The 15,910-nt window shown below is 39.7% G+C and overlaps 2 protein-coding genes and 1 pseudogene across 3 annotated transcripts in view; 1 reads left to right on the forward strand and 2 right to left on the reverse strand.

The window, feature by feature from the left end:
• Positions 1-15,910, reverse strand: part of ITGBL1 (integrin subunit beta like 1) — a 1,366,350-nt gene that overhangs the window by 466,563 nt on the left and 883,877 nt on the right. The window lies entirely within an intron of this gene.
• Positions 1-15,910, forward strand: part of NALCN (sodium leak channel, non-selective) — a 293,641-nt gene that overhangs the window by 228,170 nt on the left and 49,561 nt on the right. The gene's annotated exons all lie outside the window — the stretch shown is intronic.
• On the reverse strand, positions 13,948-14,293 carry LOC101403901 (small ribosomal subunit protein eS26 pseudogene; annotated as a pseudogene).

Raw genomic sequence — 15,910 nt, forward strand, 5'->3', positions numbered from 1 at the left:
TTTTTTTTAAGAATACAAATTTGGCCTTTAGAAAAGCCGTTTACCTTTTTTCTTCTGTTAGAATGTGTTCCTCATTGCTGCTCCACTAGTCTCTGCAAGAATTAGGACAAGTGCAGGAGGTTAAACTGATAGTTTCTTTGGGTGTACTTATCTTTTTTTCACTAGCAATAATAACAGTAGTAATAATAGTAATATCATACCTGCATTATAATGTTATCTGTAAGTTAGAAAGTCAAGAATAGATTGGGTCCATGTCTATGGATCCATGGGCATTTTTCTTTGTTCCCAAAGAACAACAATAACAGTTAAGAGGAAAAAAGAAAGAAGAGGAGGAAAGAAAAATTAAAAAGAGAGAAACGGAAAATATTTACAGTCACCTCAGGGCAAATGATTCAAAAAGGGCTACACCAAAGGGGGAAGAAGGAAAAATTTCCACCAGTCTCTCAGTGTCTTCCTACTCTGTGGGAGCCTCTCTGCCCTTGAGCCCTAACCTTTCTTTCTGTTAATTCAACTGTGCCAGGGTCCCTGGGTAACTTATAAGTGGAAAGACAAATACTGTATGATCTCACTTATATGTGGAATCTAGAAAAAGCAGGACTCAAAGAAACAGAGTAGATTGGGGGTTGCTGGGGGCTGGGAGGTGAGGGAAATGGGGAGATGTTGGCTAAAGGATACACATTTCCAGTTGTAAGATGAAAAAGTTCTGGGGATGTAATGTACAGCATGGTGCTTATAGTTAACAATACCATATTGTATACTTGAGATTTGCTAAGAGAGTAGATCTTGTTTTCTCCACACACGTAAAAAAAAAGGTGAGGAGGTGGATGTGTTAGCTAACTTTATTGTGGTAATCATCTCACAATATATACATATATCAAATCATGTTGTACACCTTGAATTTACGCAATGTTACTTGTCAATTATACCTCAATAAAGCTGGAAAAAAAATGGGCCTCTCCTACGACCATTTGCATTTTGAAAGGAGGCTTTGAAGGAAGGACAGGGCTTTAAGACAAGGAGGTCAGATTCAGGATGTTGACAGATGGGTCTGCCTTGATACAAAAGAAAAGAAGTCCTGCAGAGGCTTGTTTTAGTGTTCCGTCAGTCTTCATTTTCCTAAGTTTTTTATTTTCATAGACTTATTGTCTTTAGTTTCATCTGAGAGGTTCCTCCCCAGGGAGGCAGGCAAGAGAAGTCTAGGGAGGCATGGAAGGAAGACCTGAGCTGAATCACTTAGACAAGTACATCACAGGTGGGCATTTGGCCTGATTTGGGTGCAGATAGAGGTAAGTCACATCAACTTTAAATCCAGTGTGATGGAAGAAGAAGATGTTATGAAATGGTGACTTAGAATTTTTTAAAATTTACAAATTTTTTTTTAATTTTGTTTAAAAATTACAAATATTTGGGGGAATAATAGAAAACAAATCCCTGATCTAAGCTATCTAGAGGCCTGGCTCCAGATAGCTTAGATTGGAGGAGGTGATCTTCAGGGTCCCCCCAGGTCTAACGTAGGATACTGGACCTGGTGTTAGAAGACCCAGGCTGGCCTCTGGCTCTGCTCCTCTGTAACTTCGAGAAATTTGCTTATCTGACCCTCAGTTTTCTCATCTGCCGTTGTGGTGTAGACTGCCCAAAAAGGTCATCTGAATAATCTGTTGATCAAACGAAGTGAAATTTAATACTTACTACAGTGAGGGAGACCACCACTTCAGCAGTCTTAATAATGTCTCAGAAGGGATAGGTCAGGGCTGGGTATTTATAAGGTTTTGGGTTTGGGTTTAAGTGTTTTTATGGGGGGAGATCTGATTGCGATTGGGCAGAATTCTTGATATAGGAGTTTAGATCATTTCACAATATATACAAACATCAAATCATTACATTGCACACTTGAAACTAATATAATGTTATATGTCAATTATACTCAATTTAAAAAAAAAAAGAGGACTCTCCAGGATACACAACAGGTAACAAGTACCTGTTATGGACAGGTAAGCATTACTGTTCTGGGGAGGGCAGCACTGTGGGTGGGGTCAGGAAAGAGGTGACGTACCTGGTGCCTCTCCACTGCCTTCGATGCTCTTTCCACCCACTCTGGCTCCACATTTTAGTGATCAGTTATTCAGATGGAGTTTGCACTTCTGATTTTCACTTTCATTCTTAATTTGGGGTGATTTCTGAGAAAAGGGCAAATAAATGGTGAATTTATGCTGCCATCTTCACTCCAGAAATCTATTCTATTTTATGCCTTTTAAAGTTTTAACCATATACATGTATTACCTTTAAAAAATAAATACAACTGATTTTTATAAACAGCATTTTTTAACAAAATGTTTAGGATTGATGAACTTAGCTGGGCAGCATCTTGGCCCGCGTCTTGATAAGTATCAATTATTTTTAGGTAACTGGTTTGATTAGTTGAATGACGTATTGTCTAGAGAAAGGGCCTGGTCCATTAGTCTGTAGTTCAGATAAATGGATTTTGGAGAAGTTTCTAAAGCTAACAATGAAATTACTTATTGGTTAACGGCCTTAAATTCCTGGACAGAAATTTCCTGAAATGAATAGTGAAGTCATATTGATGGAGAGGCCTTAGTACTTGGTACTGATAATTAAGCTGTGGGGCTTCCAGTGGTCTCAGTTCTCAGGGGACCCACATTTCCAAATATCCATCTTCCATTTGGAAACAGGATCCACATTATTCCAGCAAGGAGTTTGCTGCATACCTTACGGGGAACAGGAAATTCAAGCCCACAAAGGAAAAAGTCTTTCAGAGAGAAAGGGCCTTAGAGTTTGAAGTATTTGAATCATTGGTGGAGTCACCAATGATTTCTACACAGAATCATCTTTAATTTGTATTCTTCTACTTGCTATTTTTTAAAATTAATTCATGCTTTGAGAAATAGAAATGAACTTCTGAATATATTTGGGACACAAATGAGAAACAAAAGTGGGGCATTTCTACAGACCTTGAGAACGCTCTCGCATGCTTAGACACAGGTGATTCCTTGGCATAAACGGGCAACTGTATTTTTTTTTTCAAGACGTGTGTAGAGAGTATTGTGAGAGAGAGGATGTCCTACCACCTAAATTATAAAATCTGAGGTTGCTATTAAATTCACTGCTGTTTTGACTTTGACTATCCCACTCAGCGCCACTAAAGAAAGCCTCCTTCAAAAGGCGATGACCTTTTCACTACATCAGACGAAATCAAAACAAATAGCAGTGTGCTTTCAAAGGCATCACTACCTGTACTGAGACTTCTCTAATGCACAGCCCTGAAGTAGAGCAAAAATGCATTGTCATTCCTGCTGGCTGAATGTATAGAAAAATGTCAAAATAAAATAATTAAACATTTTACATTATTGTAGAAAGGTCCATCCTTCTGTGGTTTGCCATCAGTACCTCATTAGTTAGGATGGTATCTTTATAACCATTTTGAATGCTCAGCCTGGTATGATATTTGCATTCTGATATTTGGATCTGTGACAAAATTTTCTTCACCATGTACTTGTATTAATAATTTTTTAAAGTCTACAGAATAGTCTTTAGTTGAATGCTACATACTACAAAAAAATTAAATATATTTAATGACATATGTAGGGTTAGTTTTTCTCCATCATTTTTAAAGAATCATTTTTATTGACTACAATTATAATTTATATACTGCTTAAATATAAATTAAATCACTATACATTTATTAAGATACAGTTTTTAAATGACATTAGCTGGATTTTCTTCCTGAAAAAAAGTGCCCGTAAGACATTCGTTCTTTCATTCAAGAAATGTTTCTCTAGCATCTTCTATATGCCAGGCATTTTCCTAGAAACTGGACACATAGATTATTCCCTCAAGGAGCTCATTGCCCTTAGAAAATATTTATGATACTAGTTAGATGTAGGAGCTTTCAATAATATCTCTAGTTTTCTGAACACAAGTATGACAAGAAAATTCATACATAGCGTAGTCACAGTTTTCTTACTGACTTTAACAATTAAAATCTTTTATCTAAAATGTTCCAAAAAATAAAGTGAACAACAATCTCAGCATTGTATTTTATCCCTTAAATTATATTTCCATTATGCTATGAAAATGCCCTTCTAACATGAAAATAGAGGAGGAGGAAAAGGGAAATGGGAAAAGAACGAATAATTAACATTTATTAAGGTCCGTGTATGACGCTAACCCCTATGTATATTGTCTCATTTAATCTGCACAACACACGCAGAAAAAATACTGTTATTATCCCCACGTTATAGATGACAAAACTGAGTCTTAGGGTAACCAAGATTACATACCATAGAAACGATCTTGGATATCACATTAATCGTCAATATCAACTACAATGTGATTTCCCAAATAGGCAGTGATTTTTATGTGTCCCAACAACTTATGCAACTAATTTCTCCCATTTATTGGAAAGTGACTGTGTACTAAACACTGTGCTGTTTTACATGTTCTTTCTCACTAGATCCTCATAGCAACCCTGCAAGATAAGGATTATTAGCTCTGTTTTAGAGATGAAGAAGTGAAGGCTCAGAAGGTTAGGTGACTTGCCTGTGGTCACCAGGTCTAGTGAGTCAGGGAGCCAGGAATCAAACCCTGGTCTGTGTGACTCCAAAATCCACGTATTAACTGCTACTCTATACTTTCTTTTTTTTTTTTTTTTTTTTTTTAATTTTTTGTTTATTGCAGTAACATTGGTTTATAACATTGTAAAAATTTCAGGTGTACATCATTGTACTTCTATTTCTGCATGTACTACATCATGTTCACCACCAAAATACTAATTACAACCCATCACCACACACATGTACCGAATTATCCCTTTCACCCTCCTCCCTCCCCCCTTCCCCTCTGGTAACCACCAATCCAATCTCTGTCCCTATGTATTTGTTTATTGTTGTTATTATCTACTACTTAATGAAGGAAATCATACGGTATTTGACCTTCTCCCTCTGACTTATTTCACTTTGCATTATACCCTCAATGTCCATCCATGTTGTCACAAATGGCTGGATTTCGCTGCTTTCTTATGGCTGAGTAGTATTCCATTGTGTATATATACCACAGCTTCTTTATCCATTCGTCCCTTGATGGGCACTTAGGTTGCTTCCAAGTCTTGGCTATTGTGAATAAGGCTGCAATGAACACAGGGGTGCATGTACCTTTGCAAATTGGTGTTTTCAAGTTTTTTGGATAAATACCCAACAGTGGAATAGCTGGATCATATGGTAGTTCTATCCTTGATTTTTTGAGGAATCTCCATACTGTTTTCCATAGTGGCTGCACCAGTTTGCACTCCCACCAGCAGTGTATGAGAGTTCCCTTCTCTCCACATCCTCTCCAACACATGTTGTTTCCTGTCTTGTTAATTATAGCCATTCAAATTATAGAGGACTCCCCCCTTCTCATCCCCTGTATTGACAATGCTAAATCCCTTGTTTTTCTTACACTCGTGGCTGCTGCTCAGGGTCTACATACAGCTTACGCGTGATACAAGGTTGCCAGATCAAGGGGGCAGTTAGAGCCCCCACTTTACCTGCTAAGGCATACCACCCTTGCCAAGCAGCGCCCCTGGCGTGGGACTACATCCCTCAAGAGGAAGGGGCGCCTTTTTCCAATTTACGCAAAGGTGCTGTATGGGCTACTGGTATCCTTACTCTTTGGGCAGTTTAAATCTCTAGGCCCATAACTCTCTTCAGTCTCTTCCTTTTCTCTACACACCTTCCTTAAAACTTCCCATGGGACAGGGGAACCAGCCATGAGTTATCTTGGGGTAATAGAAGTGTCTTCATGAAAGATCTTTTGCTGGATGTTAGTTGCAACCTAAACCCCAGACTCTGATGGATAAGTCAACTCAGGCAAGCTCATTTCTGGACTGGAATTGTGTGGCCCTCTTGACACTGACCTATGAAGATGGCATCATTCCTGTCCAGGTTCATTCGGTCATATAGAATGTGCTGTGTCGGTGTAGTAGAAATGGAAAGAGGACAGGCGTTGCAATCAAATCTTCTGAGTAGCAGTGAGTCCTTGGGAAGGCTCAGTTTCTTCATCTGTCAAGAGGAGCTATAAGCAACCTCATAGGAGTAAGTGATCAATGTGCATCAAATACTCACTGGGTGGCTTAGTAGCCAAACTGGTTTAGAATCCTGGCTCCACCACTTCACAGATGTTTGACTTTGGGCAAGTTACTTAATCTCTCTGCACCTCAGTTTTCTCATCTGTTAAATGGCGCCTGTAAATTAACAGACCCTGCCTTACAGATGAGGGTTAAATGAGTTAGTATCTGTAAAGCGCTCTGTAGGCAATTTCCCATTCTTAGCAGTAAGTCTAGGAACCACAGTTGCCCCCGAGATGCAGGCAATTGACAATCACCTTTCAAAGCAGATCCTCAAGAGCTTGCTTCAGAAGTCTCCACTGTTGCCCAGCAGAGACTAGATCTGAGGGGCATAAAATGCTTTTGATACGTGGGTACACTCTTTTCTAGGTTCATCCCAAATTTCTTGCTGACCCAGCTGGAAACAGCCTATCAGCTGCAGCTTTATACTCAGTCAAGCCTGTACTAGGCTTGCTGACATCTTCAGGGTATCATCAGATTGCTCGTTCAGATCATTTGCTGGATGTTGGTGGATATACTCCCGAACTAATGACATAGATTCATCCATTGAGGTTGGCATCGCCTATAGCTGGCTGGAAGTCCTGGGGTTGGAGAACCATGATCTTTGTACTGTCTAAAGTACAGCTGTGACATTCTCCATTCTGCTTGGATGTGCCAGGAAAAAACAGTCCTATCTCAGAAGTAGGAAACCTATGAAATATTTGGCAGGAGGCCTAGCGTCTTGCAAGAACAACAGGCAAAGGGAGAGGCCAGGGCATGGTCGCAGGTGTTGGTAAAGGTAGGCTTGATTGACTTGGCAGGTGGGAGAGTGATTGTGAGCAAGATTGAAATCAAGATCATTGGATAAGAGGGGCTGGTGATCAGAGCACGAGGAGCAGCTGCGACAGAATCTATACCTGCCATAGGTAGCACTAGAGAAGAACAGTGCCCACTGTGGCCAAGGCAAGCATGACATTGTCTTCTGCATGGGTTGTAATTGCCTACCTGGAACCTTTGCTTAGAGTTCTGTAACTTCTGGGCGGATGAGGACTTAGTTAGGGGTGGTCCCTCATGGGCTGTAGGCTGAATGAGAAGTATTTCTTTTGGTCTCTGGCTTCTTCAAGGGCCCTGTTCTTCCAGCTCTCTCTCCCCAGGGTCAGGGACAGATGAACTGACGCCTGAGCTCTTCTCTACAACATGAGATCATAGTCCTCTAGAGGACAAGATAAGCCTGATATTGCAGAGATTGAGATCATGGAATTTTCTAGAAGAAGGAATTCAGATTACATCCCAATGATTCCCTGCAAAGGGCTACCTGTTCCTGTGCACATCATTAGCTGTACGACAATGCTGTACGGAAATTGGAGGAAAGGAAAAAGAGCCTCTTCTTTCTCTTGTCTAGACCCAGAGCTGCCAGTTCTCTGAAGCTGACCCAATTAAATGGGAAATCTAAGAGAGCTTCGTAATGTAAAGCATTAGCATCTTACCCCATTTGGCTAGTTCTCCTTTTCGAATTATAGTTTCATCAGTTAACATGGCAATTCAGCAACTTTGGATAAGGTCATGTTACTTCTCTGCAGCTCCACATTCTGGCATGACTAGCGAGACATACTCACACCAGAGTGGGCCAGAGTACCTTGTGGCGTCCCACAGACCTTTGGGCAGACTTGCCAACTGCTGCGCAGAATGTGCTCCAGCTGTGGGAGCGGAGGGCGCTGGGATGACCCTACGGATGAGAGGAAGGAGGACAGAGACCCCTGAGGCTGAGTTTGAGTGAACCTCCTGATGCAGCAGCAATTTTTTATGACCAACATTTGGCAAGAATAACCAGAAATTTTAAGAAAACAGAGTGTTGGGCATTAATATGCCCATTATTAATTAAATATTAAATTATTAACATCTGACTTATTAAATATATTTATTAATATATTTAATGTAAGTATTAATATACTAAATACTAATTATTAATATTATATATATTAATGTTAAAATGTTATATAATCAAATATTTAAATTTAATATTAAATATTATCATAAATATTTATCTGTAATTCTTTTAAAGCTGCCTAGTTGTTGGTTTTCCTTATTAAGATTTTCATACTTAAAAACTCTTGTAGATTAGTTGAAAGACCATTTGGAGATACAGAGCCTAAGTACATGGAAATTAAGTGTATTCAGAGAACAGTAAACTAAAGAAACAAGCTCTGTGGGTATATGCATTTGTATATAACATAAAATAGAGAAAATTTCAAAGTGGCAAAGTATAATTTAATTGAAGCAATATAACATACATATTCTTTTTTTGTTATTGCTTTTTAACAACCAAACTTCCTTTCCTTGAACTTTTTAAAAATATTTTTATTGAGATATAATTGACATATTATATTAGTTTCAGGTTTACAACATAATGATTCAAGGGGATTTGTATATATCGCAAAATGATCACCACAGTAAGTCTAGTTAACATCCGTCACCATACATAGTAAATTAATATAAGATGTTTTCCTAGGTGGTACCTGATTTGTGGTAATCAAAATATATTATATTTCATTGAGATAGTATATGATCTGTAGATTAGTTTTAGATAAGCCCCAAGGTGATTGTAATACTGCTATGGATTAGGAGAGCTACTATTAAATTTTTCCCAGCAGATGTGGGAAGATATTTTAACAAGGTTTTCCTTTTACTGTTTTATCACTGGAGGGTAAAGTAATAAGTAATATTAGGAAAATACATAATTTGTAGAAAATCGGTTGATACAGTTTATGCAACATTCGGAAATTTTCGCTTTTATTATAGTAAAAACTTCAGTCTTTGCATTGTAGTTTAAATTTTTCTGAGTCAGTAGTTGGGTAACTAAATTTGAACCCCAGTGAATGGTGTGGGGTTTCAGACATTTTATTTGCTGAATTTTAACAGATGCACTAAAGGCATGGATTTCCCATGAGTTAATTTTCTTTTTTATGTATAGTACCTACATATGATAAGACATTAAGGCTTCTTTTATTTTCAATCTACAATGAGGTTGTGGTTGCCCACATATTTACAAGTCTACATATGAAAAACATTTTTATGAATAATGCAAGATGGAAAGAACTGATCTGCTGTTGCTATTAAAGAGTCGTATCCATTGACTCAGGACTGGGCTGATTCACAAAGGAGTAGGGTTTTCACTATGATAAAAATGCAGCTTTTGGGCCGGCCCCGTGGCTTAGTGGTTAAATGCGTGCGCTCCGCTACCGGCCGCCCGGGTTCAGATCCCAGGCACGCACCGACGCACCGCTTCTCCGGCCATGCTGAGGCTGCGTCCCACATACAGCAACTAGAAGGATGTGCAACTATGACATACAACTATCTACTGGGGCTTTGGGGGAAAAAATAAATAAATAAAATTTTTTAAAAATGCAGCTTTTTCCTCATCTCAGCAAGAGCCCATTACAGAGGAGCTCACCCATCAGCATCCGCTGTTGTCTCTGCTTTGGATGATCACATTGTCACTCTCGTGGAGTCAGGTAAGAGCCTTTTCTAGGAAATTCTCATTATCTATTCTCTTACACAGTTCTACAGCCACAGTTTTACATAATTACCACTGAAGGACTATTTTCCTGTTGTCTGTTGATGTGATTACGTCATATTAACCAACATCTGATAATACTTTGCAATGTGTTATCTTGTGGAGCTCAAGATTTGAGTAAAATCCCTCAAATTTAATGCTCTGCAAAGTTACATTGCAGTTCCTTTAGATGGTAATTACATTTAATACCAGATGGTGTCATGTAATCTAACTTTTCTATAATGAATGAAAATAATTTGAAGACTCATATGCCTCTTTCTTTCATTACAGAATGTATAGGTTTTTTCCACACCCTTGTTCTGCAACATTAAGAAAGAAGACATGGAGACAGAGAAGAAAGAAACTGAGGACCCCCTGCTACTATTTCTATAAACAAGTAGTGGTGTTTAAAGGCTAATAAAGCTCCAAAGATCTCTCTTATAACCATAATCTTTGGGCCAATTTAAAAATATTTTAGATGGAGAAATGTCAAGAAAAATAGAGACAATTTCTTGAGACATGATTCTCTTCCCTCAACCTCCATAAAAGATTATATAGATATACGTGGCCGTCATATAAGGGGCAATTGAAATTCCACAGCACAAAGGCTAGGCAGAGGGGAAAAAAAAAAAAGAATCAATCTTTCATATGTTTTTTTCAAAGGCTTGGCAAGAAACCAGGGGTAATATTTTCTCAACTGGGAATGTGTGTTTGCTGAAGAATATTCCCACATTTGAATCATCATCAGGGGTCCTAGTCTTGTTTTACTTTCAAAGGTAGAGAGGGCATAACATTAACCCCAACTGGGAAAAGGAAAATGCCTCACTGTAATTCTCCTCCAGGGAGCAGGAATAAAGAGCTTACATATGCCTGCATAATGGAGAATTTCCTCACTCAGACAAGACAAAAGACTTCATTATTTTTCACCAGACACTTGAAGCCTTGTGCCTTGCAGTTCCAGAAGCCAATCAGGCAGACCAATTTTTTCATAATAAGCCACTAGGTGGAGTTTCTAAGAAACTGGCCTTCTAGTATTTGCCGTTATGAAGAGATACAGAGAAGATGTTGAAGACCATAATACCACTATTCTACTAGTCTTTCCTCTAAGAAAAGCAAGACCTACCCTAAAGATCACAGCGTGTTTTCAACAGCATTGGCTTTGCTTTTTCTCTAAGCAGCAAGTAAATGAACATTTTCTTCCTGAAAACATATTTCTTTTATTCTTATGTGAGACCAAAAGGCATGTGTATTCTAATGAAGAATTGAAAGTGGCAAAACATAACTTAATTGAACATTTAAGCACTTCTCCTTTTGAGTAGGTCTGTTACTAAAGGCATAACTATAATGATGTGTGCGTCTCATTTCTTATTGGTAAAATATTAAAAGTCTCAGATTGCTTGGTTATTTACTATTTCAGCTTGGCAGTAGATTCCTGTAAGACAAGATGTCTGGAGACCATGTTCCCAGTGACAGATCAGATCTCCCGTTTAAGAAATTAAAATGAGTTCAGCTCAGCTTCACGTTGGCTTACCAGTTTCCCTTAATAGCTTTCACATAGAATATAGATAAAGATTTATAGATTTTCTACTTGCGAGGAGCAATGTCTGATTTTTTTTATTACTGTCTCAGGATCTCATCTATTATAGGTGTGCAGCCCATTTCTTGAATGGTATAGTATTCTAACTTGAGATAAAATTAAGATTATTTAACTTCCCCCTTTAAAACGCGTATTTCACACACATGCTGTTTTGTTTGTGATTATTTCCGTGCTTCATAAGCATGAAGTGATCAAAAAAGAAATTAAAATATTTGATCTTCACAGAATTTCAAATATCGTTCCTTTAACAAATATTTATTGAGCACCTACTGTGTATAAGGTGAAGTAGTAAAAGTGAGCAATAACAAAGTCAACCCTTGCTCTCTTGGAGCCCTTTGGAGCGTGGCGTACGTGAGGAACTGAAAGACCAAAGAGGGTGGCATGGAGAGAGTGAGATCCCTAAAGGTGAAAATGAGACTGGGAAGGGAGGTCGGAGCGAGACCCTACAGGACTTTGCACGCCACGCTGTGTTTCAGTCTTAGTCTTTCTCTGAAGAGCAGTAGGATGTTGAAGGTTTTAAGACATGATGATAACTGTATTAGCTATCTATTGCTGTGTAACAAGTTACTCCAAAACTTGGTGATTTAAACAACACATGGAGTATCTCACAGTTTCAGTCAGGAATCTGAGCGTAGCTTACCTGGGTCCCTGGCTCTGGGTCTCTCACAAAGCTGCAGGCGTATTGACTTGAATGGGAAGAATCTCTTTCCTAGCTCATTCTCATGGTTAGTAATAGGATTTAGTTCCTCAGGGGCTGTTAGAGTAATGCTTCAGTTCCTCAAGAGCTCTTAAGTGGAGGCCACCTTCATTCCTTAAGAAGTAGATCTCTCCATAGAACATTTCACAACATGGCAGTTTGCTTCATCAGAACGAGCAAGCGAGAGAGCAAGGGAGAGGGAGAGAGTGAGGAAGACAATAGGCACAGTCTTTTGTAACCGATCCCATCCCTTTTGCCTTCTGTTCATTAGAAGCAAGTCACTATGTCCTGCCCACACTCAAGGGATTACACAATGGTGTGAAAGAGGCGCGATCACTGGTGGCAGTCTGAGAAATGCCTACCATGGTAACATTACGAATGTTCATTTCAGAAAACTCTTTCTTGGGATAATAATACATTTATGGAGAGTAGATGCATGGAGACCAGCTAAGAGGCTACAGCTTTGGACCATAGTAAACATTACCTTCCAATATGACTGTCCGTCAAACCTGCTGTTCTGTCCTCAGCCCTCTGTAGAATGTTTTAACATCAACCATGACATGAGACAAGATGGAAAAGTGAATACTAGCAACTAAAATTTAAATAAAGTGTCAGTTTCCAAAGCACGTTCACATTCGTAATCGTGTTTGATCCTTCCAACTCCCTATGAAGTTAGCAGAAGAGTTATTATTCTTCCCCACGTTTTACACAGGAGATGTGGAGGCTCGGAGGATGCACGTCACTTGCCTAAGGTCCCACAACTAGTAGAAGCTGAGATTGGAAATGCAAGGTTCTAAACCTTGTGTTTTCTCAAATCATCTTCTCCATTAGGCTCCAAAGGCAGATCTTTCTATCCACAGCTGTGCTGCTCGGGGTGAAACTGCAAACCTAATGTGCTACTTTGACCCTCGAGACTAACAAATTGTAGATCCAGCCCTCACCCTTCCCTCACCTTCCTCTACTCTCCTTACACACCCCCACCTCCACCTTTCGCTCATTCATTCTGTCCATCGGTCAGCCCATTGGAGTGCCAGGGACTGCACTTCAGGAATATGAGCATGAGTGATAACCGTAAAGAACTCACTCTAATAAGGGAGGTAACTACTAATGATGACAGAATGCCATAAGCATTAAACAAGCTTGATTAATAACATGCTACAGGAACATGGAACATAAAACATAAGTTTTCTGTGCTTTCACATGGGGGAAATATTCGCTTCTCGCTTTATATTACTTATCAGAACCCATTTATATCCAAGTTTTTAATTATATTGAGCATGTTAAAACACTCTTCAGTAGTCACAGTTTGGGTTATTATATATGCTTGTATATAATAAGATTGTATTTCCTTTTAAAAATAATAAAGCAAACGTTTACCATACTTTGCTGTGAACCCTGGCACATTGTATTAGAGAATATGAAACCACTTAGTGGAATCTGATGGTGCCAGATTAAAGTAAATGATTTTCTACCAAGCCTATTATTTCTCAAAATAGCAAAATATTTTACATGACAAAAGAATGTGACAATGGCTTATGTATGAGGCTGTTTCATTTATGCAGAATCATCCTAATGTGGCACTCTTTTTATACTTGTTTCAATGTCCAGGTGTGCTCAGAGTGAGAGTGTTATGCAGCTTCTTTCCCCTACCCTTGCTCCCTCCCTCCCTCTCCTACCCCAGATTTATATCCTTCCATCTGAGTTCCTTCCTTTATCCGTAGGGAATTCATTTTTGGCAACTGGTCTCCTTGTATAATGTAATTAGATTTTTCCCATATGTTTTCTTTTAGATGGATTTATGGATCTGTAGAAAAGTTGTTTTTTCTGTATCATCACCTGGTGTTTTCATGGGAAAATTATTATAGATAAAGAGGCTAGTTATTAACTATAATGGATACAGTGCCTAGAAGAGACTTTTGCTTTTTTTTTTTTTAAGTATAATTTGCACTTTATTTGTTTCCAGAGGACAGTTTTTCTTCAGTCCTTAAGGACTTAGCTCATTACATGGGCTTTGGCAGAGATCGTGGGGCAGCCCTGCAGGTCTGAATCGGGTGGGGGTGTTGGGTCCTTCCAGGCTTCACGAGAATGATTCCTGACTACCTCGCTATGAACAGCACAACTCGTGCAGTAATGTGGTTTCACAGCCAGCTTGGGAAGCACAAAGGCGTTGAAGACACTCACTTCGGAAACGTCCCAGATGGCTGTGGCCTCCACTGTGTTTCAAATGACGAACTTCTTAAAGGTCTTCTCCTTGGGCACGCATCGGGCACAGTTGGTGCAGTGAATAGGCTGCACATGGCCGCGGCCCTTTTTGGCATCACCATTGTTCCTTCTTTTCTTGGTCATCTTGAGAATGCAGACCTGAGAGAGAGACTTTTGCTTTCTAATGTGAGTAAGATCCCACCACTGTACTCAGAAGGGGGGAAATGCCTTCAGGAGCCTTCAAATGAACTGCCTTTCACGTGCCCCCACCCCCCCAGTTGCCTTCACCCAAATATTTATTTAGCAGTTTGCTAGACAAATATGGGCCTTAGTTTTCAGCTAAGAAACCCTGGCATTTACCTATAGAGTTTCCTGGTTTAAAAGCCATTTGGCATACTCAAAGGAAGAATGAGATACTGAAGCATTTGGTTCAAGAAGAGACTCAACAAGAGCACAGCTAAATGAAGATGGAGACTGTTTACCCTTGTTTTGGCACCAGACGTGTGGGTGGAGTGCTGGGGTGGGGGGGCTGGCACAGGGACCAGAAAGAGTTGCACTGAGCCTGAGACACCAAAGGTGACTTCTTAACACCAAGGCAAGATGGCCCCCCGCCTGATTTCACTTTGCTCAGATTACTTGCGTACCTTTGGAGCCCCAGGAAATGAGAAGATGGGTGAGCAGCCTCTGCTCAGAGAACAGGAAGACTCTGGCAGGGTTGTCTCCTCTCAGTGAGGAAGTGGAAACCACTGAGGGTAATGCTGGGCTCAAGTAGAACTCTGAAGTTACTTGTTACACGTTTTAACCGGCCCAGAACTACTGAGCGTTTTATTCTTTTTTCCATCATTATCTAGTTTGAAATCATTCCAGCAAATAGTGTTATAAACGTAGAAGAAAGTGGTAGGAAAAGAAAATTAAAGCAAATGGTTTTACATACTATACACATTTAAGTGGCTAAGTCTGATTAAACACAGGTTTTCTGATTGCAGGGTAGAGCTAAAAACCAGCCGCCCATCACCCCCACCCCAAATGAGTGAATCATTCAGAGAACAGAGATTCACTTGTATGGCCGAAACTCTAGCCCATTTTAGTACTATTTTCTGAATTCTCTAGACCCGGTGGGAAACAGAGGAGTGATCTGGCACCGTAGGGGAAAGGGGGTTGCTTTCTCTCCACTACTTCAGCCCTGTTGTTGGTGGAGGAGATGGAAGAGGAGATGTCACAGGGTGGGGGGAGTCTTTCCAGTAGCCAGTGGGTCTCTGTGGAGACCTGCCTGTCTTGTGGTCAGAGAAGGAGGGTCTCAGCAGGATCCAGAAAGCCACCCGGACGGGCATGGGTGTGTTATGTTGACTTGTGTGCTGGGAGATCCGTTAGGTCCTGGAGTCAGTAGATAAGGTCCTAACTCTTCTCCAACAAGAATGCCCAGGAGTTCTCAGACTGGGCTGTCGGGCAAATACCACAGTCCTTTATCACAGGCAGCTTAAAGCCAGTTACTCTTCCATTGCAAAGTTAGCAAGGACACCCAACTCGAACACGTGTATTATAGTCCAGTTGTATGTGTTTTGTGTTTAAGGCCTATAGGTCTCAGCTACTTTAGGGGAGAATCTTGTGACAAAAGAGTAAAAGTCACTAAGATGGTGGCTGAAGGTTAAGTCTTGACAATTTGTGTCAACAAATGGCAGAGGATCTATATATCTATGCCAGAATAATACCGTTCTTCAAATAGATTTTCTCAGGATGCCTTCACAATTTTCAGTCTTTTGT

Source organism: Ceratotherium simum, chromosome 10 (assembly GCF_057802395.1).
Source record: "Ceratotherium simum simum isolate JZ-2026a chromosome 10, ASM5780239v1, whole genome shotgun sequence".
Classification (NCBI taxonomy): Eukaryota; Metazoa; Chordata; class Mammalia; order Perissodactyla; family Rhinocerotidae; genus Ceratotherium; species Ceratotherium simum.